Here is a 24,966-nt window from a genome sequence, read left to right as displayed (position 1 = left end):
AGGTGAAAGTAATCCTCCTCCTCCCATGACCATGCCGGCAAGGACAGGACGTTTAACAGACGTGTTGTTGATGGAGGACATGAAGAGCTTTTTAAGTCCTACGCATCACCACAGCCCTTCGGGGTCCACCCTCAGAGAACGACTCGACCGACAGGTAGCAGACTACCTCGCCTTAACTGCAGATATCGACACTCTGAGGAGCGATGAACCCCTTGACTACTGGGTGTGCAGGCTTGACCTGTGGCCTGAGCTATCCCAATTTGTGATAGAACTTCTGGCCTGCCCTGCTTCAAGTGTCCTGTCAGAAAGGACCTTCAGTGCAGCAGGAGGTATTGACACTGAGAAGAGAAGTTGCCTAGGTCAAAAAAGTCTATATTACCTCACCTTTATTAAGATGAATGAGGGATGGATCCCGAAGGGACTGACAGTGGGCGATACATTTGACTAAAAAAGGCCTGATGAGATGAGCTGCCTTGGGCTAAAAATGGTCCACACGCTGCTGTATTTTATCTCTGAATGCCGGATGACTTGCGTGACTTATCCACCACCAAATAGGGTTCAAGCCGCAATGTTTTAGGGCACTTTCTGCCTGGGAAACAAACAGCAATTTTTCTGGCCGCTGCTACAGCAGCGGCTGCAATAATACCTAATTTTCAGGCATGTGTACATGCCTAATTTTTCTGGCCTCTGGTGCTGCACTGTGGCTTCAAGAACCAAACCAAAAAAAGGCACATAACAGGGATTAAACTGATAGGAATAGTACTACTTAACACACCACTCCTATCTGGTGGCACATTAGATTGTACGCGCAGGTCCCCAAATTTGAAGTAGGAGGTCCGACCAAGCATCTTTTTCCATCTCCTGGTTCCTAAAATCGATGCCATATACACGTCCCCTGATAGGGGACGTAACAGGGATTAAACTGATAAGAATAGAACTACTTAACACACCACTCCTATCTGGTGGCACATTAGATTGCACGCGCAGTGCCCCAAATTTGAAGTAGGAGGACCGACCAAGCATCTTTTTCCATCTCCCGGTTCCTAAAATCGATTCCATATACACGTCCCCTGATAGCGGACGTAACAGAGATTAAACTGATAAGAATAGTACTACTTAACACACCACTCCTATCTAGTCGCACATTAGATTGCACGCGCAGTGCCCCAAATTTGAAGTAGGAGGACCGACCAAGCATCTTTTTCCATCTTCTGGTTCCTAAAATCGATGCCATATACACGTCCCCTGATAGGGGACGTAACAGGGATTAAACTGATAAGAATAGTACTACTTAACACACCACTCCTATCTGGTGGCACATTAGATTGCATGCGCAGTGCCCCAAATTTGAAGTAGGAGGTCCGACCAAGCATCTTTTTCCATCTCCCTGTGATGTCTGGCTTGCAGTCACAAATATATAATTTATTATCAGGATTCTCAGCAGCAGAGCTCTGTAATTAGGAGGTGTGTTTCACAGATCTACCTTGCTGCTACAAAGTGAAAAGTACCAGCAGTGGTAAATGAGTGAATTAATATAATAATTATTGCTGAAAAGTAAACAATAATTATAAGACAAGGAAAGTGATGTTTAATTATACTGAAATCTGTTTTCCTAAAAAAACTAAACTGATGCAGTCTCACAGCACCAGACTGTCTAAATCAATTCCCCTGTAGCTAGTGCAGAATCACCTGTTACTTCACAGGGCTGGTTCAAGCTTAACAGTTATGTGTGCCTGTGTGTAGGCTGAGTCAATGCTTCTGTTTTAGGTAAAGTTCCTACCACAGCGTGCAGGTAGCTCAGTGTGTGCTCTGTTCAGGAGAGCGGAGAGTGAGCGGCCGAACAGCCCGGTGCCTGTTACGTCACAGGAGGGCGTGGCGCAATGCCGGTTCTCGGCGTGCACAATGTATGCTTCCAACACAGCTTGTAGCAAACACAGCTGATAAAGTAAGTGCTGAACTTGGGGAGAGCTGGGGTCTGGTGTTAGTCAAGTCCCAAATAATAATGAGGAGAAAGACAAGGAGTTTAGTGAAGCAGTCCGGTTGAGAAAACTGGTATTCCGTTCTCCTTTAAGGTGAGATCCAGGTTGATAGGAATTATCAGCAAAGTGGTAGAATGTTGAGAAGACTTGGAAGTAGAATTTATGGCTGAGTATATAGGCAGCAGAATGTAGGGAAACTGTGAGTGTCTTCTGATAGAGAGCAGCCTGTCAGCACCTCACAGCAGGAACACAAACCAGCGTCTGAAATCAAAATACTAAGCACCTGTCTGATGTTGATTGACAGGATTTATAGAGGAAGAGGGAGGAGACATGGAAAGGTGGAAACCTGACATCACCCCCTCCTCAAAGAAGCGCTCCCAGAGCTTGAGGTCTCGGCCGATCGGGATGCCTCCGATGGAAAAGGGAGACCAAAGCGGGAGCGTTGATGTAAGAAGAGGGCTCCCAGGAATCCTCGTCAACCGAGTAGCCCTTCCACCTAACTAAATATTCCAACTGACCCCTACGGTACCTGGAGTCGAGCAAGGTTTGGACTTCGAACTCCTCAGAAGTGGGCAACAGAGAAGCAGGTGGTAGCACAACACTGGAATTCTTCATCCCATGAGCGGGCTTTAATAGGGAGACATGGAAACTGGGGTGTATCCACATCGAGGCAGGAAGGTCGAGTGTGACAGCGTTGGGGTTTATCACTCTAAGAACGGAGAAAGGACCGATAAAAAGCTTACCCAGTTTCTTGCTGGGAATCTGTAGTTTAAGGTTCTTTGTAGATAACCAAACGAGATCTCCGACTGAGTAGTCGGGGGGAGTACGATGTCTGAGGTCATAGTGATGTTTCTGAGTTGTTTGAGCTTGTAGAATATTGGAACGTAGGTTCTGAAAAGTCTCCAATAAAGAATTGGACAAGTCATCAACTTTAGGAGAACTGGAGATAGTTCCTGGTGTAAACTGAATAGTGGGGTGGAAGCCATAGTTGGCATAAAATGGAGTCATTTTTGTGGTAGAGTTGAGTGAGTCGTTGAAAGCAAACTCTGCCATAGGAAGGAATTGAACCCAATCGTCCTGATGTTGGGAACAATATGCACGTAGATACTGTTCTAGCCATTGATTGGCGCGTTCCGTCTGGCCATTCGTCTGCGGGTGAAATGAGGTACTGTAACGGTGATCAATCTTTAGGAGGGTAGAGAGTTGTCTCCAGAATCTGGAGGTAAACTGCGTACCACGATCAGAAGTTATTATACGCGGAACACCATGTAACTTGACTATGTGCTGAAAAAATAGATGAGCTGTTTCAGATGAGGTAGGAAGTTTGTGATACGGGATGAAATGTGCCATCTTGCTGAATAAATCTATAGCGACCAAGATGGTATTCTGTCTTTGGGAGAGAGGAAGTTCAACAATGAAGTCTAACCCAATATGTTGCCAAGGTTTGTCTTGTACCTGGATGGGCATCAATAATCCATAGGGGGACTTCTTTTCCAATTTCGTCGTAGCACAGACAACACAGGAATTAATATATTCTGAGACAGTCTCAGTAAGGTTTGGCCACCAGAATTCTCTTGATATCTTTTCAGCTGTTCTGTTGATACCCTGATGTCCGGCAGTGGGTTGATCATGGAAACGTGAAATTATAGAAGATCGAAGAGAAGGTGGGATATAAAGTTTTTCTCTATGGTAATACAACCCATTTGGGTTTTTGGTGAGCTTGAGTTGGTGAAGCTGATCATCATACAGCAAGGAATCTGTTAGAAGCTTAGTGAAAGTATCAGTCAGCCCAATGAAACATTGACTGGGGATGACCTGACCTGTAACTGGTGGTGAGGAAGGGATATCGTCCATACGTGATAATGCATCCGCTTTTCGGTTTTTAGTAGCTGGTTTATAGGTTATTATGAAATTGAAGCGTGTGAAAAAGAGATACCACCTAATCTGCCTGGAGGAGAGAGTTTTATTTGACTGTAGGTATTCCAGATTTTTGTGATCGGTGTAAATGGTTATAGGGTGTTCAGCACCTTCCAGAAGATGTCTCCAATGTTCCAGAGATCGTTTGATGGCTAGGAGCTCTTTCTCACCAATAGGGTAATTGCGTTCAGCTGAACTCATGATCTTGGAAAAGTATGCAACTGGATGTATGGGTTCTGAGGGTGAGGGTCTTTGGGAAAGAACGGCTCCAAGGGCATAATCGGAGGAATCAACTTCCAAGATATATGGTAGTGAAGGATCTGGAAAACGAAGGATTGGAGCAGTGATGAATCTTTGCTTTAAGTTGTTGAAAGCGTCTGTAGCATCGGTATTCCATTGAAATGGAATGGTGGTTGCTGTGAGGCGTGAGAGGGGTTTTGCAATACGGGAGAAATTCTTGATGAACTTCCTGTAATAGTTCGCAAACCCTAGGAAACGTTGTAAATCTTTTCTCGACTTGGGTCTGACCCAATCCCTGACAGTTTGAACTTTAGTGTCCTCCATTTTTATTCCTTTTGGACTGATGTAATATCCAAGATATGAAAGTTCTGTAGTATGGAAGGAGCATTTCTCCGGTTTAGCATACAAGCGGTGTTCTCTTAGTCTTGATAATACCATCCGTACATGTTTTACATGTTCCTGTTCTGAGTTGGAGTAGATAAGAATATCGTCAAGATAAATTACTAAGCAAATGTCAAGAAGATCTCTGAAAACGTCGTTGACAAAATGCTGAAAGGTGGCAGGGGCATTGCATAACCCAAACGGCATCACTAGGTACTCGAAATGGCCGTACCTGGTACGGAATGCGGTCAGCCACTCATCCCCCTTTCTAATTCGGACGAGGTTGTATGCCCCTCGTAGATCAAGTTTTGTAAAGATCTTTGCTTGATAAAGCCTTTCAATGAGTTCGGGGATGAGCGGTAGAGGATAGCGGTTTTTTACCGTCTGTTTGTTCAATTCGCGATAGTCAATTATCGGTCTGAGACTGGAGTCCTTATTTTTAACAAAAAATATGCCAGCACCAGCTGGAGATGTGGAGGGACGGATGAAACCCTTTCGCAAGTTGTCCTCGATATAGGTTTTTAGATGTAATAATTCAGGTTGGTTTAGAGGATATAGATGACCGTATGGTACAGTTGCTCCGGGTTGCAGCTCTATGGGGCAGTCGTATATTCGGTGTGGGGGTAAGCATTCTGCTTCCTTTTTGCTGAAAACATCGGCGTAATCAGAATACTGAACTGGGATAGAGGTGTTTGGATCATTTAGTTGTAGCAAATGGTCATTGTGTGAATAACAATGGGTTTTGCAAAAAGGAGAGGCTAGGGTGAGCTGTAAGTTTTCCCAATTGATCTGGGGCTGATGAAGTTGAAGCCAATGTAACCCCAGAACAACTGGGAACAAAGGGGAAGGTAAAACATCAAAAGTTAGCAGCTCAATGTGACCCTGAGCTGAGGTTACTTGTATGGGAACTGTGTTATGAGTAATGGGACCGGAGGGGATGGAGCTTCCATCAATGACACGAATGGACACAGGGTTCTTTTTGCACTCAAGTGGAATTTTATTTTGTACAACAAGATTCTTGTCAATATAATTTCCGTAAGCTCCGGAATCAATAATGGCTTCAGTGTAGAACGTTCTGTTTAATCCCCACTGTAAGAGCAAAGAAAGGTGACAGTAAGTAGGTTGTTTTCCAAATGGATGAGTAGAAAAGAAATTAGACTTACTTTTCTTTGTTTTGAGAAGGACTTCACAATCCTGCACTGTGTGTGAGGGATTAGCGCAGTACATACACAGTTGCAGATTCCTCCTTCTTCTTCTTTCAGTTGGGGATAGAGGACCACGTATGACACCAATCTCCATTGGTTCAGAACCGGCTTTGGGTGGTGTAGTTTGGGAAAACTTCACTGGAGGTGAAATGTTAGACGATTCGGTGTAGGTTCTTTCCTATCTCCTCTCTCTGAGCCTTCTGTCTATCTGAATGGAGAGTTTCATGAGAGCCTCTAGAGAGGAGGGAAGGTCTGTTCTGGCGAGTTCGTCCTTTACCTGGTCAGAAAGACCGAGACGAAACTGATTTCTCAGAGCAACGGTATTCCACTGGGAATCCGTGGCAAACTGTTTGAAGTCTGTTATATACTCCTCCACAGCACGGCGTCCTTGTTTCAGGCATCTCATCTTTGTTTCAGCCGTAAGCTGCACGTCAGTGTCCTGATATAGTTCATCCATGGTAGCATAGAAATCATCCAGGGACGAGAGGATGGGGTCATTTGCTTCATAACAAGTATCAGCCCAGACACGAGGTTCACCTCTTAGGAAGGAGATTATGGTCAGAACCCTTATCTTGTCATTGTAGTATGTTTTAGGTTTCAGGTTAAATAACAGGTTACAGGCATTTTTGAATTGCCTGTAAACCTTACGATTACCAGAGAAGAGATCCGGTAAGGAAACTTGGGGTTCAGGTGCGCTATCAGACTGATGTGTCTTGGTCATAGATTCCTTTATAATGCCACGAAGAGTCTGATTCTCTAGCTGTAACTCTCTAAAACCCTGGCTAAGCTGATCTACTCTCTGAGATAGATTGTAGACAATTTGTGGGAGTTCCGCAGGATCCATCTTTTGGGCTTAGTATTATGTGATGTCTGGCTTGCAGTCACAAATATATAATTTATTATCAGGATTCTCAGCAGCAGAGCTCTGTAATTAGGAGGTGTGTTTCACAGATCTACCTTGCTGCTACAAAGTGAAAAGTACCAGCAGTGGTAAATGAGTGAATTAATATAATAATTATTGCTGAAAAGTAAACAATAATTATAAGACAAGGAAAGTGATGTTTAATTATACTGAAATCTGTTTTCCTAAAAAAACTAAACTGATGCAGTCTCACAGCACCAGACTGTCTAAATCAATTCCCCTGTAGCTAGTGCAGAATCACCTGTTACTTCACAGGGCTGGTTCAAGCTTAACAGTTATGTGTGCCTGTTTGTAGGCTGAGTCAATGCTTCTGTTTTAGGTAAAGTTCCTACCACAGCGTGCAGGTAGCTCAGTGTGTGCTCTGTTCAGGAGAGCGGAGAGTGAGCGGCCGAACAGCCCGGTGCCTGTTACGTCACAGGAGGGCGTGGCGCAATGCCGGTTCTCGGCGTGCACAATGTATGCTTCCAACACAGCTTGTAGCAAACACAGCTGATAAAGTAAGTGCTGAACTTGGGGAGAGCTGGGGTCTGGTGTTAGTCAAGTCCCAAATAATAATGAGGAGAAAGACAAGGAGTTTAGTGAAGCAGTCCGGTTGAGAAAACTGGTATTCCGTTCTCCTTTAAGGTGAGATCCAGGTTGATAGGAATTATCAGCAAAGTGGTAGAATGTTGAGAAGACTTGGAAGTAGAATTTATGGCTGAGTATATAGGCAGCAGAATGTAGCGAAACTGTGAGTGTCTTCTGATAGAGAGCAGCCTGTCAGCACCTCACAGCAGGAACACAAACCAGCGTCTGAAATCAAAATACTAAGCACCTGTCTGATGTTGATTGACAGGATTTATAGAGGAAGAGGGAGGAGACATGGAAAGGTGGAAACCTGACACTCCCGGTTCCTAAAATCGATGCCATATACACGTCCGCTGATAGGGGATGTAACAGGGATTAAACTGATAACAATAGAACTACTTAACACACCACTCCTATCTGGTGGCACATTAGATTGCATGCGCAGTGCCCCAAATTTGAAGTAGGAGGACCGACCAAGCATCTTTTTCCATCTCCCGGTTCCTAAAATCGATGCCCTATACACGTCCCCTGATAGGGGACGTAACAGGGATTAAACTGATAAGAATAGTACTACTTAACACACCACTCCTATCTGGTGGCACATTAGATAGCACACGCAGTGCCCCAAATTTGAAGTAGGAGGACCGACCAAGCATCTTTTGCCATCTCCTGGTTCCTAAAATCGATGTCATATACACGTCCCCTGATAGGGGACGTAACAGGGATTAAACTGATAGGAATAGTACTACTTAACACACCTTATAATAATGCAGAGAGAGGCAATGCAGAGAGAGGAGTCTGAAGAAGAGGAGTCAGAGGAGGAAGGTGGCTTTGAGGAGGTGGAAGACCAAACTAAGCAGGCGTCACAGGGGGCTTGTTGTCACCTTTCGGAGACCCTTGGTGTTGTACGTGGCTGGGTGGAGGAAGAGACCTTCAATGACATCAGTGAAGACAAGGAACAGGACATGGCTAGCTTGGTATCCAACCTTGTGCAAATGGGGAGTTTGCGGTTGTGCAAATGGACTGTTTGCGGTTGTTTGCGGTGCGTTAAACGGGGAGTTTGGTCTGTCACTGTGAAGCGGGCGTAACCTGTTACCCTTACACTACCTGATCGATACAACATCATACCTTATGTTTTAAAGCACGTTATTCCAAACAATTTAGGAATGTTAGGTGATTTATGCCCTTTATGGATTAAAACCAGACTCTGCATCAACTATGTAATTTTCCATGGGAGTTTTGCCATGGATCCCCCTCCTGCATGCCACAGTCCAGGTGTTAGTCCCCTTGAAACAACTTTTCCATCAATATTGTTGCCAGAAAGAGTCCCTGTGGGTTTTAAAATTTGCCTGCCTATTGAAGTCTATGGGGGTTCCCCGGTTTGCCCGTTCGCAAATTTTTGCGGAAGTTCGCATTCGCCATTTGCGAACGCAAAATTTTATGTTCGCAACATCACTAGTCCCTGGAATTTTTTTCAAATTATGGTAAAGGGAGTGGTAAGAAGTGTACCAGAAAGTCATATATCATATGGCCACTAGATTTATGGTCAAAGAAACTGCCAATGTAAAATGTATCCTTATATTTATACATGTTTTTTTTAACCAAAATGTACTGCATTTTCTTTGAAAACATTTATTGTACAGGACTGTACAGCTTACATTTGATTTTTTTATGAGTTCATGGGGAGATATTGTGAGTTCCTCTGAGAATTTGTAAAGATATACTCAGTTCTGAAAACCTGCCTTATCTGTTGACCTTGAAAACAAAATATGTTCATCCATATTTATTTAAGCTTTTCCAAAACTTGGACAGAATCAATGTAAAAAAAATAATAATATTCAAACTGATATTCTATGCAAAGCAGTATAATTTTTTTCATTAGCTTCAACACTTTTTCCCAAATGAGTTCAATAGGAACTTTAGTATCTGGGAGGCAGTAGTGCTTTTCCTTTCACTACATCCCCATGTGACACTAAATTGGCCGATAAGTACTCTTCTACTCATTATTTCTGTATCTTTCACTCATGATTTTCTTTAATTAAGCTTTGCATTTGGTTTACACATTTTCTTTTCAGATATAGTGCAGTTTTCTTATAGCACATTTTATGAATCACGCTCATTACATGGTCATTTATATCCTTGAAAGTTAATTGTTGAAACTAATCAGCTTTGAGCAGGGTCGGGCTTATAAAAAAAGGCACCCATAAAAACATATGAGTTTATGACAGGTTACTCTTACTACAAATAGAGCAAATTAGATGGCAGCACTCCAGTAATCTTAAAAGATGTATGGTTTATTCACATCAACTCCAAAAAAGATAATATTGTCTTTTTTTGGAGTTGATGTGAATAAACCATACATCTTTTAAGATTACTGGAGTGCTGCCATCTAATTTGCTCTATTGGATTAGTTTTTGGGAATTTTTGTGTGAAGTCCTGGATGGCGTTGTCACCCACTGGATACAGAGGTGCTGGAGATAATATATTTTAATACTCTTACTAATTTTATTGTTAAACTAAAAAGTTATAAGATCATAAAAACAACAAGAAACAAAATATCTATTTGAATACTTCATACTTATAGCATGTGTGTATATTCCACATAACAGCGTTTGTGTGATCGCGCATAGGGTTATGTGTGAATGCCATTCTGCTAATACACTGCTAAACTGTGAACTAGAATTAATTGTGCCATTTTAGAGATATAAAAATGTGTAATAAAATAAAAAAAAAAACATTTAAAGAATGAAACTAAGAAGTGTCTTGCATTACATTTTATTGATCATAATCCCTAGCTAAAGAGATATTACAATCTAAATATATATCTCATGCATATAAAAGAGCTCTAATTACAAGGGTTATAATATTGGGTTAAATTGTAAAGTTAAATTTGTATAAACTGATTCTAGAACTGACAGGAAAATGTACTCCCATAGCACAATTGATGGAAATTGAAAAGCACAGAAACTATTTGTTTTTTTCTTCAGCTCAGAAATATCCATTTAACAAAAAATCAGTACATGTAAAATACCCTTTTAATTTACACTAAGACAACATTATTGAAAATGTTATTCTGGGACGTTATTAAGTAGGACTGACTGGCATATACAAGGCTGTTTGCACCTAGAATAGTTGTGGATTTTATTATAATACTTGTAGATGCTTCAGAGCCCCCAACAACCACTTTGGTGTGGCAATGCTTTCAACTACTTGTCAATCTTATCAAAACTAAATTGTTTTCCAAACCTATATTAAGTGAGTGATAATTTCATATTGGAAAGGGAGATGAGATGCAAGATTACGTGGACTTCCTGATTCAACGTGTATTCCTATCCAAATGTATGTTATGGTGTGTGTATGAGCCAATGAGATGTCACAGCTCCCACTCAAACTAGATGGTTCTTTGTAACCTTCACTAGTTTACTCCTTTTTGACTGAATTTCATAGTTTGGTTGCATCTTGGGTTAATGGTAGCAGTGGTAGCGAACCTTGGCACTCCAATCGTTCCAGAACTACATTTCCCATGATGCTTGACTGAACTTCACAGTGTCTATTATCATGGGAAATCTAGTTCTGAAACATCTGGAGTGCCAAGGTTTGCCATCACTGGTCTATAGGTTACACCTTGATCTTCAAAGGTCTGTGTCTACCAGCTATCTAATTTTTTATTAGGTCTCAAGTTAAATAATGTAATTGTATTGTTTGCATATTTTACATACACACATAAACAGTGAGATTGTCTAGCATATGGCCAATAATCCAGCACTTTCCCAAACTATATCATGCCTGTGTAAATCATATTAAAGTATTCATCTGTAATGTAAAGGGATAATGATGTCAAAACTAAATTTGAATGAATCATATAGATATAGATTTTTTCATTTTAGTTCTGTTAACAAATGTACCTCTTTCTCTTGGTATCATTTGTTGAAAATTAATGTCATTCTATAAATGCATAAAAAGGAAGGCTCAAAACACTTCTGCCCTCCTGAGCCTGCTTAGGTATACTGTCATAAAAAAGGAACTAGCAAAAGATGGCAAGAACGAGAAACTTGATAAAAAAAAGTAAACTGTAATTTATTTTTAATTATACCATCTATCTGAATCATACAAGTTTCATGCAATTTAAAAAAAAAAATCAATATACTTCCATTATCAAAATGTGCGCATTCTTTTTATAGGCTCCAGCTCCTACTAAACGTGTGCAAAAGTGCAGTATATATGTATATGCATTTTGTGGTTGGCATATGGCTGTAACATGATACAGCAGGAGGGAAAATTGGATTAACTTTGTGTTATATATCCTCGGTTACCACATTATATATTTCTATCTAAGCAGTAACCTCCAACGTGTTATATATTTATATGTAACAATATTTTTGATTAATTGAATTATGAATATTAATAATCGATCATAAAATTATCATCAGCAATATCTCCAATTAATATAGTGGAATTTGTCAATACACTCCAGTGAAACATCATATAATCTCTATAGTGTATTCCAGAATGATATTGAGATCTCTAGAAATTATGACATTAAATTATTATAAACATTAATATTTAATCTCGGGAGGGTGGAGCCAACTGCTGTTAAGCTCAGATGTGCTTTCATGGAGCTCCTGATTATTGGAACATTTTTGTGAGATATTATATATGGATTAACCCTAAAAATTTTGTTTTTTCTCTGCTGAGGGCTTCAAACACAAGTCTAATGCTATATATTATATAGAAGCACATTATCCTTACAGAACTGCCGACTCCATGTGCTTCTAAATGAAGTGAAGCCATGCGGTACATGCGCCATTCTGGATTATCATGTCCTCCTCACATCTGCAAAGCCGCCTAACTGACCAGAGATCATCTACTCTGCTACTGACCATGGGGGAACCCTACTCTGAAATAAGAGCTTGCCTGATGGACTTAGGATGCCGCATGATGAGTCACTTTAATTCTCTGACCAACGTCATCAGATACGGCTCTGAACCTAATGTGGTGTCGGCTGGATTGGTTGTGGAGCAAGCAGAACTTCAATCTAATATGCAGATATCTATGGCTCCAGCACAGGGTGCTGTATTAGCACTGTCACGCCAGATCCTGGTAGCCCCTTCGCCTTTAACCTTGCACGCAATGAGGGAGCTGTTGAGCCCTCAAGATCAACTAAGCCAGAATTCTCAATACTTATTGAGCGCAACTACTTTTCATGCTGGCGTAGATGTCTCGCAACTAACTAAGCCATGCATCGCTTCAACCCTGATTCCACCTAGCTCTGATCCACCCAGAAGATCTTACACTCTGCTCTATGATGAGATGGTGATGGGGGCACAGTCATTGCTGAAGGTGACTGGCCCGGATGGGTTGTCACTGCTCCTGGCTCACATACATTCTCACACTACTTTGCAACCAGGTACATGCGATGGTGATTTCCCGGTAATGGCATCCTCTAACCGGTTGCAGAAAACCGTGGGGCTGATCCCCTTTGCGCCTGTGGAATGGTTCAGAAGCCCTTTTGATCTAGGCGGTTGGCGATACCTCTGCTCTTTGTACTGCAAGGTACACACCGGGTATGCTAGAACTGCTGTCCTTGACCAATTTTGCATAGAGACTGAAACACGCTGTGGACTTCTAAGACATTGACTACTGTTACCCTTCATTATGTTCTTAGGTCCTTAAGTATACTTAGACTGCTTGGCCTTAATGCTGTCGTTTTAATGATCCCCCATATATTACTTACATAACCCATGTTTACTCAGCTTGACTAGCAGAGTTTAGTCCCCAAATGTTGGAATACATACCCTCCTTACTTATTTATTCCTTTTGTACTTTGCTGTATGCTGGGAATATACAGATGTGCCCCCTTATGGAAAGTTTTTAATGTTTCTGCTTTTGTTAATATACAAATTGTGAGCTATTCTTATCTGTTTTTATAGCTCATATTATTATGTTTGCTGTTACTATTGAGTTTATATTCGCTCCTATCTACATTGTATATTAGGGCAAAACTTACTACAATCTACCCTAATTACTGTTATGTATTTTATGTTTCTACTTGTGTTTTGTAAGCTTGCACTTGTGTGATATGTGGCTTATTCAGAAGACATGCAATTCGGTGCTTGTGCATTTAGTAATAAGTCCTTTTGCATCAGGACCTACCCTAGAGTACATTTAGATGATGGGTTGGTTCATTTTTAGGTGCAGAATGTACCACTTTGCTATTACCAAACAATACTCTCAATTTCAGAGACATACATTCTATCTACTGCAGTTTTTTCATGCATGTACTAATACATGCTGCTGGGCTGTCAGCTGGGAAGGCACGGTCCAGCATATAACAACTCTTATATCACATATATTTGCTGTTAGTGCTAATGAAGATATGATATGTCTCTGTTTTTTTTTGTTTTTTTTATCCCAGCATCCACTGCATTTTATTCTCTAAAGGTTCCTGTTTCTGACACATACTATAGGCTGTTATTAATTTTATGCCAAGTGCTACTGCTATATAAGTCAAAATGTTATATATAGGCTATGTTATCTTCTATTACTACCCAACACCTGTGTTTTGGAGAGGGGAGAGGTTACACGTGTACCACATGTGGCGCCTATTGACATACTCACATGATTGCCCTGAGTGCGTAGTTACTTCACACCCAGTCTCAGAACAATTATACTACCCTGGGGATAGAGAGTGCAATAATTCAAGCTCAAACAAAAATCAAATCTTACCTCCTTGAGGGTATTGTCTGTACAGAGCCTCAGCAGAGTTATACAGAATCTACTAGTCCCTAACTTCTAGATAGAAGATATATTAAAAGATGATGATATATGTGATAGCATGATATTTTGTGTGGTATGAACCTAGTATTAAGCCTCTCACTTATCACATAGTCAAACCCAGCTGTAGCTTAATATTGTTAGCTATCAGGGTTCGCAGATGAGCCATATTATTGTCTCCCTGGGTAAATAGACAGGTCTATTTGACTTATGTATATTTAGCCTCTACAAATTTGCCTATCATATGACAGAGAAGCTTTTTTATTTTTTATTTTTTTCCTGTTAGCATTATCAGATTATGTTCTCATGTGTTATATATTTGCCTTGACTTTATATCAGAATTTATTCTATCTAATATCTATATTATCGTTTCATTGTATGCCATGTAGTTAATAATTAGGGAAAGTGTGTTGTTCCAATCCTGCATGAGCCCAATAATTTACTATTAAATGAATCTGAATATCTCCTCACCTGTTCCGTAATCAATATCCCATGGGGATCACTAGATCATAGTAGTATATATCCTACGCTATACAATGCTACTCCCGTAGATATTGCTGCTCTACAGTCTTCAGATTATCATGGGATATTTTATAGTATGAATGCTATGATATGTTATATTAGAATTAGAGAAGTATTTTCTTACATTCTACTTCCAGTATTGCCATAACCTAGATCTCAACAAGATGCAACGAGCTGAACATATACAATTAGTATTGTTCTCCTTTTCCATAGACTCACAAAACAGCTGTATAAGGGTTGCAACAGTTTACTCCTATCTCTGTCCTCAAAAGTTTAGAGGCCTAACAGTAATTATTAGTCTAACATTCTAATTGGCTCCGCCCTCCCCCCCTCCCCTTTACCCCACTTAGAGCGACTCTTGCCCGCTGCATCTCCCTCCCCCAAACAACATAAAGCCAACCCCCCCTTGCATCAAACTTTTTTGACTAGTTATCCTAATATATATTTCTTCACTGCAATGCGGGGACCATTTGAATCTTTCATACAATATAAAAATGAGGTTTCATTATTACCTACACAAAATCTCCATGGACATACTAGCCCAATCTACTCTAGACCTCTACTTATACTTATGAGTTTCATGTAGCTGACTGCTACATCATCTTACATATAGGTGGAATAATGGCAGAATGTATGCCTAGAGTCATCATCATGCTATTCTTGCACTATGTCTATACGTTGAAAATATATGTCCTATCTCAATGTTATTATTGTATATTGACAATTTCTTATGTACCATTTTGCTCAACCTCAATAAAAAAAATGTATTCAAAAACCCCCCATTAATATTTAATCTCAAATTAAATGAATTCCTGAATTCTGATCAGTTAATCTTTATGTACACTTTGATTATATTTATGTAGCTACTGAACATCACCTATGACCAGTTATATCTATCAATTGATCAACCCAACTTTAAAATATTAAGCAGGCCATCGAGATATTTAAATTAATTACTATTCAATAGATAAAGTCTATTATCCTGTAAATGGAAGAAATATTTCTATAAATTAACCTTAACTCAAAATGAATTAAACATCAGATATTAACATTAAACTTACAAGACAATTTGTAATTAATCAGCAACACTTACTCCAATACCAAAATATGGACTACTAACTTAACAATGCTTAGTTAACCATATAACAAAATCTTTCAACACAAATCTTACCAAATCTCAATAAATCTAATGGAATTTCCAGAAAATATAATTAATCTATTGTTAACCTAATATAATCTAATATACTTCACTTAAACCCAGAGATTGTTACACAATACTACCAATTCAACATATACCAATTAATCTAGCATGAGATAAGTTAATAACTAATAATATTCTTATTTAGCCACAATGAAACAAATTCTAAAATATATCACAATAACTACAAATAACTTATGACATTAAAATACATCAATCCTTTCTTAATAATAATATTTAACACTAGTACACTAACTACCCTGGTCTAATTAATATTAAATATGAGAATAAGATACATTTTAACTCAGTAAAAGGTACAGCTGCAGCTATACTATGGTATAACGAATTTCTCTGCTAAGGCCTATTTAATATATAAAAGAAATGAAACGCACATACATTACCAGATAACCAAATGGAGAATGTTAGCTTTCAGATATTCTATCGGTCATACATGAAGGAATATTCCACTTATTTTGCAAGGGTACAGGTCACAGAGTATCTCTCTTATACACAGAGAGTGTTCCAGCCAGGAGTCAGAGAAACTATAGGCCCAAAATGTGTGTATCTCTCTCTTACAAAGTGAGACTGTCCTCTTGCATAGAGTGAAAGCCTATATCAGTCATAAGCCACTCTTTCATTCTCTAATCATTCCAATAGGATCTGGTTACGCCATTTTCTATCATTGGCTTATTGGTAATGCCACTCTCTTAACAGCCAAACCTTTTGGCTGCAATACTGGTTTTAGCCCATCGGGCTTATCTGCTTACATATAATATACATATATTCAATGTGTGTCTCAATACAATTCTACTTACTATTTTAAGAGATGTATTTAAAAGTCACATTTTTATGAGGGGACTTAAAAGGATTTTCATTTAATACTTTCAGTATGATATTAATATATCAGTTCATTTAATATACTGGTATATATATTGCAGTCACCATCTTATATCATATATGTAATTGGAAGTGAACTCTGTAGTAACTAATTATACAGTTATATTTATTGGATTCTTATCTCCTATAAATAGAAATATACTCCAAATTTAAGACATCTCTTGATAATGTTATTTTGAATGCACGAAAACACAGATATGATATTATTCATTGGACAACTTATTGCAAATGTATTCATTTCCAAATCTCATTAGGATCAGATTCTGGAATAAAGCAAATGCTGTTTATTTTGAAATTCCATCAAACATTTTAAATTCACCAATACAATTATTTGTTTAATTATCAGACACTTATTTAATATAGGAAATTAGACCTTTCTCTCAGACTAATATATATATATATATATATATATATATATATATATATATATATATATATATATATATATATATATATATATTTATATATATTTTATATAATCTGAGTATTTTAAATAGATCTGATGATTATACAATTCATATATTTAAGTTTTAAAGTTTTAATATTATATGCTTTCAAAATACACAGGTTTAAAAAGACTTTCTTAGAGACTTTTAACTCAGGTGAGGAGTCTAGGGTTCTGTATATTTAACTCAGTATGTGGTATTTAACACCTAGATAATAGATATTTACCTTTTCTGGCTATCCTGGAAATGTATCTCAAACTGCAGACTTCCAGTCTCTCTGACCACAGGGGTTCAGTTTATCTAATAGGAAATCTTATTACAAAATTACAGGCAGTGATCAAAAATTTCTTTGAATTGACATAATCTCTTATAGTTTGGGAAAAATGTTTATTTCCTTTTGTTTTTTGAGGCATCCATCTGTATTTGAGTATAGCTTGGGGAGGTCTGTGTCTGGGATGTAGTTCCAGACCTGTTTGAATAGACCTGTACTTTACAATTTCAAAACATTTGTACCCAGGGTTAATATTTTAATTTATCTATATAATACATATATATGTGTATATATATCTTATATAATGTCACTCAGCAATACCCTGACATTTAAAATTTGCCAATAAATATTCTACTGCTCATTTCAAATTTCAAATAAGTGCTATTGCATTTCCCTTTTTTGTGTATTTGTCAGTTATTCAGCAATAACTGACAAATAGTGGTTGTTCATTTTTAACTTCCATGTCCATTTAAAACTACTCCACCATCTGACCCCATCAATACATCAACAACTACCACCCACTTCAATCAACCAGTTGACAACTGAAGTTTCTCCTCTGCTTTTGCAACTGTCTAATACCCCTACTTTGGAAATTATTATAGAGATTTTGCTGGTTATACAAGAACAAGCAAAGGCATCAGTTGCAAAAGCATTGCTTATTTTGTTTCTTTTAATTAAATGAATTTCTAAAAATGTGTTTACCTGGCAGTAAAAAAAGTTTCTCAGAATGATCTACTTGTGCCCATGCTAAGTGAGCGCATGACCAATACCAGATATTTTGTGCTAAACAGCTGCTTTAGTCATTGATTTGAGGTGCAGAATATACTTGTGCAAAACACATTTAAACATTTATTTGTAACCTACAGTCAAATTATCACTAATGTCTGTGGGTTAAAAGGTTAAATACACCAGTCTTGCAATCTACTGGTCTGTACTTACAGGGATAAAAGGAAATTAAAAAAAATTGCCATAACGACATATACATTAAATTGTAGAAATGCAACAGCAAAGCACAACAGCAAATTTTCATGCAAAGTACATTGCATTGTGCCTATATATTAAAGGAATGTAAAACTCAAACATGTATTTCATGGTTCAGATAGAGAATACAAGTTTAAACAACTTTGCGTTTACTTTTATTATCTAATTTGCTTAATGCTCTTGGTATCCTTTTTTTGAAGAAGCACCAATAATACACAATTGGGAGCTATCTGAACACATTGGGTGCTCCAATAACATGAGGCATATATGTGCAGCCACCAATAAGCAGCTTCTAAGCCTAAGTATCCCTTTCAGCAAAGAGAACAAAACAAAATTAGATAACAGAAGAACATTGGGAATTTATTTAACATCAAATGCTCTACCTGAATCAAAAAAGAAAAATAATTGGTTTCCTGACCTTTTAAAAAAGATGTGTTTTTATGCATTATGCATAAACATACATATTTTTGTTAAAGGGACAGTGAACCCAAATTTTATCTTTCATGATTTATATAGAGCATACAATTTTAAGCAACTTTCTAATTTACTCCTATTATCAATTGTTCTTCATTCTTTTGCTATCTTTATTTGAAAAAGAAGGCATCTAAGCTATGGAGCCAGTCAATTTTTGGTTCAGTACCTTGGACAGCACTTTTTCATTAGTGCTGTCCAATCAGCAAGGACAACCCAGGTTGTTCACCAAAAATGGGCTGGCATCTAAACTTACATTATTGTTTTCAAATAAAGATACCAAGAGAATGAAGAAAATTTGACAGTAGGAGAAAATTAGAAAGTTGCTTAAAATTGCTTGCTATATCTGAATCACGAAAGAAATAATTTGGGTTCAGTTTCCCTTAAACCCTTTGAGTGCTAATGACAGCTCTGAGCCGTCACAGAGTTTCTCACTCTGGTGCTGATGAAGGCTCAGAGCCGTCATGAGCACTCTCCCACCTTGAGGGAGATCTGGGGGCTCCTAACCGCTCTCATGCCTGTAGAGTGACAGGCATCGCCGGGGCTTCAAGTGATGCACGGTGACGTCACACGCAATGACGTGATGACATCACCGCGCAACTTTATTTATACTTAACAATGTTAAGTACAGGAGGAGGGGGCATGCTGCTTAGAAGACTGTATCTCAGGCATCTAAGCAGCTACAGACCCCCAAGACCCACTGTTGGAAAGGTAATTCCCTAACCTTTCCAACAGTGTAAGTCTTGGGGTTCTGTAAAAAAAAAAAAGTTAAAACATTTTTTTTCAAAAATTAAAAAAAAAAAATATTAGCACCCCAGGTGGGAAAGTACTTAGCACTCAAAGGGTTAATGCAATATTCTCCTAAGCTGTTTGAAGAACATTTTGTTTAGTGGCAATGTCATGTTTATATGTACCCAAAATCGGAGTATTTTGTTGCAGATAACCCCATGTTATGCACCCCTTTTCCATAGTTGAGAAGGTTAACTTTGTTTATACTGAGCATTTTGTGGCTCTAAGGGTGGCAAAATTATTTGGTCCACATTTTTCAATTTTACACTAAATTGCGTTGCATGTAATTGCAGAAATATGCATTTCATTAAACAATTCACAATTTAATTAGATTGTTGTATATATGGATTTTTAGTTTACTTTGATGCATATTGTTTATGTTGTATTGTATAGAGCAGTGTTTCTCAACCGCGGTCCTCAAGTACCCCCAACAGGCCCGGTTTTCATTATAGCTGAATGAGTGCACAAGGTAAGTAATAATCAGCTGATCAGTAACACCACGGTTACTAACCTCCTCTCACCCATAAGCTGATTATTTCACCTGTGCACTAGAACAGCTATAATGAAAACCTGGCTTGTTGGGGGTAGTTGAGGACCGCGATTGAGAAACACTGGTGTAGAATACCCTTTTACTGAACAGACATTTTTTAAAATATGTAGATTTTCTTCAATTGGTCTCATTTATGATTTCTGAGCTCAGGTGTTTGTAATGTGGCCAGGTGTGCTGTTGAGTGTTAAATAAATGTAATCTGAAAATCATAAATATATGGATATGATTACTGCAGAAAAGAAATCTAAAAAAAGTCATAACAATATTGATAGTTACAGATCCTGAAATCTTGAAATATGAATTCCTGGAGAAAAAATAGAAATGTTGCTAATTATTTAATACAGACAAACATTCAATAGCTTGATAGACTAAGGGTAAAGACTATTACCCCTAGTCCAACAATATATGTATATATATTTATATTCTATCAAGCATGACTTTTGTCATAGAATACGTGTCTATTTTACTCCTTTGTAGGAAATATGCTTTGTTTGGAATACGTCTGCTTTACTCCTTTGTAGATGTATGCTTTATTTGTAGGTCACTGTGTTGTGAGATTGTTAATATGTTCTTTTTTAATGCTTGCATAACAAGTTGTAAATCCCCATGCCGTTCTGCTAACTGCAGGCTTAAACTTGGAAATGCTTTAGCAAGAAGCACAATAAACAAGAACTAGATCCCAAAAGAGTATGGCAAATAGAACAAAGAAATACAATTAGCACACCATGACAGTACATTCATTTAATATTATTGCATTTACTACTGTAATATATTAATGGCTTGTTGAATATAAAGCTCCCTGTTATTATAGAAAACCTTACTGAGCATTTTTTTTCTAGTTGATGAATATCTCACAAAAGCATTCTCTTATAATCTATTATATCTTGTCATATTTACACATCAGGTAATTGCATCTGAAGGAAAAGATTCAGAAACATTTGTCAACAGAGATGGCAGTACTTTTGGAATCATAAAACCATAACTGATTTTATTCTTGAAGTAGAGTACAATATGTATGTGACATACGATAAGATAAAATAAAAAAATAAATCACAGCGAGGAAAGCTGAATATGCGTATGATTTTTTTTGTAAATGTAACACTGAAAAATAACAAAAAGACTGTTATACAACATTTGCTGTCAACATGTTCTAAAAAAAACTTGTCTTCAATTTTCTCCTCTAAATTCTTTTATTATTTTTTCTTTGCATAATTGTTTTGTAGATGATCTATTTATATAGCCCGTACAGTTTTTTTTTTTTTTTTTAAAAAGTATAATTTTGCTTATTTTTAAATAACATTGCTCTGATTTTCAGACTCCTAACCAAGCCCCAAAGTTTTATAAGAATACCGTCAGCTACCTACTCCTGCTTGCTCCTGTTTGTGTAAAGGGTCTTTTCATATGCAAAAGAAGGGGGGAAGGGGGGTGTCTTATTTCCCACTTGCAGTGGCCTTTCCAGCTGCCTTTTCAACAGAGCTAAACTGAGAGCTTCTAAGTAAGTTTTTAAACAGTTTTATACTGGATTTTTATATCAGTATCTGTGCATCTTATTCTTGTTAGTAGTGTATATTACATGCAGTTATATGAAAATGAGTGTATACTGTCCCTTTAACTCTATTGTATGTTTGTTTTTTATTTGACTGGAATATTCATTGTCACGGACAGGGGTGTACTACTACACTAATATCACCTCTGCTTGTGAGGCTCTAAGGGAAGGAATGTAACAGGGGGTTAATTACTCCCAAAGCCCTATTCACTATAACCAGTATCACTAGTGTACACCACAGGGTTAACTAAACTTAACAGTCTCTAATTTGCCCCATACAGGACTGCTTGCCCAGGTATGACAGTAGAAAGTGTGCAGGCATGAAGGGGTTAACAGCACAGGTTCTCCAACTGAAGTATCCCAAATCACTCTCATCCAATTTAACACCCAAATCCTACCTACTGTCAGGGTACCAGAAATCAGACTGAAGTGCAAGAATAATCACACCTTTATTAATAACAAAAAATAATAAAAAGTCCACAAGCCAAATGGCAAGCCAGGAGTCAAAGCCAGAGCTGGTAGTCAGAAGAGCCGAGTCAGAAGCCAAAGCGAGTAGTCAGATGAGCCGGGATCAGGAAATAGGAAAACAGCAGAGTCTGAAACAAGCCAGGGATCAGGAACCAGAAGGGACGTCAGACAAGTCAGGTAATACACAGGAACTGGAACACAGGAACTAACAAGTCTGAGACAACGCAAGGGCAAAAGCATACTGAACAGAGACCCTTTAAATAATAAGAGTGACATCATAATCCTGGGACTGCAACCTGTCTCACACTGATGATGTTCACCAGTTTGGCCATAAGAGGGCACCCAGATGAGTGAGCACCGTTACACACTCTGCATCAGATTCAGTGAAAGAGGTAAGTAAAATGGCAGCCAGCAGCAAATAGCAAACAAAGCAGAGTGAAATCTGACACCTACACCACCCCAAAAATCAATGTTCACAAATATCTACATCTGCTACCAGTTTGTCTCAGACAGAATTACCTGCAAAGCTGTGATAACAGGGAGAGTAGGGGCATTACAGGGTTAACCTCACAGGGTCTCCAGCTGCCTTATCCCAAAATCCTTACCAGGGCATAAGAGCCAACCCACATTAAGCCCCCAAATTCTACATACACGTTCCCAAACATGAACATTCGCTGCCACCATCAAAAATTTATTATTCAGGGATTATAAAGCTAAACCTAAAATTACAGTTGCAATAAAAATTAAAGAACACAAATATATGAAAAACAGAATGTATGCTTACCTGATAAATTATTTTCTTTCAGAATCATGATGGTCTACAGTCCTCCAAAAGATAAAGAATATATTTTCCACCACTAGGAGGAGGTCAAGAACTCATATTAGAGCTTATGATTCCTTCCACCTCCCATTTCTCTAGTTTAACGTATAGCCGAGTAGAGAATAGGAAATATAGGTATGAAAGACAAAGCAGGGTCTATAGAGGTGTCATTAGAACTGTCACCCAAACATTGAAATGGGCGGGGCCAGTGGACCATTATATTCTAAAAGAAAATAATTTGTTAGGTAAGCATAAATTCTGTTTTCTGGTCCACAGTCCTCCATAACATATGGAATTGATACCCAACGCGATAGTCTATGTTACAGAAAGGGTTGGATAATTTTTTCTGGCAGTTCTTATTTAGCCAACACTGCTTTCTGAAGGACTTTCCTGACAAAAGCTGCTTGGAAAAAAAAACAAAACCTCAAAGATGTGGGACAAAATAAGTATCAAAAGCAGCTACCCTAAGTCCCACCACCACCATGCACTGAGCTACATATTGAAGGTAGTTAATGGTAAGAAGAGACACACTCTTTGAGTCCTACATTGCGAAGTTCCGCCAGGAAACGACGTTAATAAGGATTGAGTCTAATATGATTCCTGTAAATGCTACTCTTATAGCAGAAAATAATGAGAATTCGGGGTATATCAATATTCCAACTATGGTCTTGAATGAAGACAGAAACTGGAGCCTATGAGCAATGGTTAGTAACAGGTAATAAGCTTGCTCTAGTATGTCATTTGGATAAGGAGCAATTAAATGTCCTGATTCTGAGCACTGGATAGATTTTATCCAAAATGGGTGGTAAACTGGTAAAGTTTTGCAGATATACAAACCTCAGGAACTGAAAGTAATCTCTGTGGATCGGGATGTGCAGCTAAGAAGCCTAGAGGTCTAGACTAGCTATAAATTGACCCTTTGGATGAGGGGTAAAAAACAGTGAGGAATGTTTCCATTATACAAGTGGGAACCCTGACCAACCTGTTTAGGGAAGTTAAATCCATAACAGTTCTCTAAATCCCTTTGGAGAATTAATCAATTGGGGTAAAAACTTTTGACCCTGAGGTTACACAGATACTGGGATTTATTTATTCCCCTATTGTCCAAATCCTTATTTAAAGGCTGCTCCTCAGAAGGATCTTTGTCAAAATGAGATAGGACCGCTGGTCAGTGGTCAATAAGGAGGACTCTGCTTCAAAGAGAACAAAACTCTGCTTCAAAGAGAACACAATTAAACTTGAAGGACAAAGAGAATCAGTCCGGATATCCAAACAATTTGTTTTCTGTTGATCCAAAATATATAAACTTATACAAAGCTTATCAGATCCTTGCATGATATAAGTAGCAGCTGGGGTATACTTCTTAAGCATTTTTACATTTTTATATTGCAATGTAGCCTTATGGACTAAGATACTTGTAAAATGTCGAGATAAGCAGAGACTGTGTATATCTTTAGAAAGTAAATACACAATGTACATGATCCATGAAAATATTCAGGATCCATGCTCAGTGTCTGCATGCTAAACAGATGTGCATAAATATAAATGACCCATACAATAGGTTATAAAGATATACCAATAGACCTTATCTCTAAAGGATCGCCACTGTAAATAAAATTATTCATGATCAATGTTCCATATCTGCATGATAGAACCTATGTGCATAGATATAAATGACATATAACATAGAAAAAAGATACTAATAGATGTTATCTCTAAAGGATCCCCACTGTTGTATTAAAATACGGACAAATCCTGCAGAACTGCATCAGAAAATAAACCTGCAGAGTACAATGCATAAAAGGTATTTCCCTAGAGGGAATATACTATAGAATTGAGTACACTAATAGTATAGGATATGTAATGCCTTGCACATTTACAGAGTCAGGAGTTTTGTCTACGTAAAAAATATTATTTGTGCTGCTGAAAATGCAATGCCCATAGACAGCTCTTAGCAATTTGTATATCCCAATAGTTTACAAAAACCTGCATAATGTACATTACTGCAAATTATATTCCAAA

This window comes from Bombina bombina, chromosome 6 (assembly GCF_027579735.1).
Source record: "Bombina bombina isolate aBomBom1 chromosome 6, aBomBom1.pri, whole genome shotgun sequence".
Classification (NCBI taxonomy): Eukaryota; Metazoa; Chordata; class Amphibia; order Anura; family Bombinatoridae; genus Bombina; species Bombina bombina.
The sequence above is the reverse complement of the archived record's forward strand: the minus strand, read 5'-3'. Positions refer to the sequence as shown.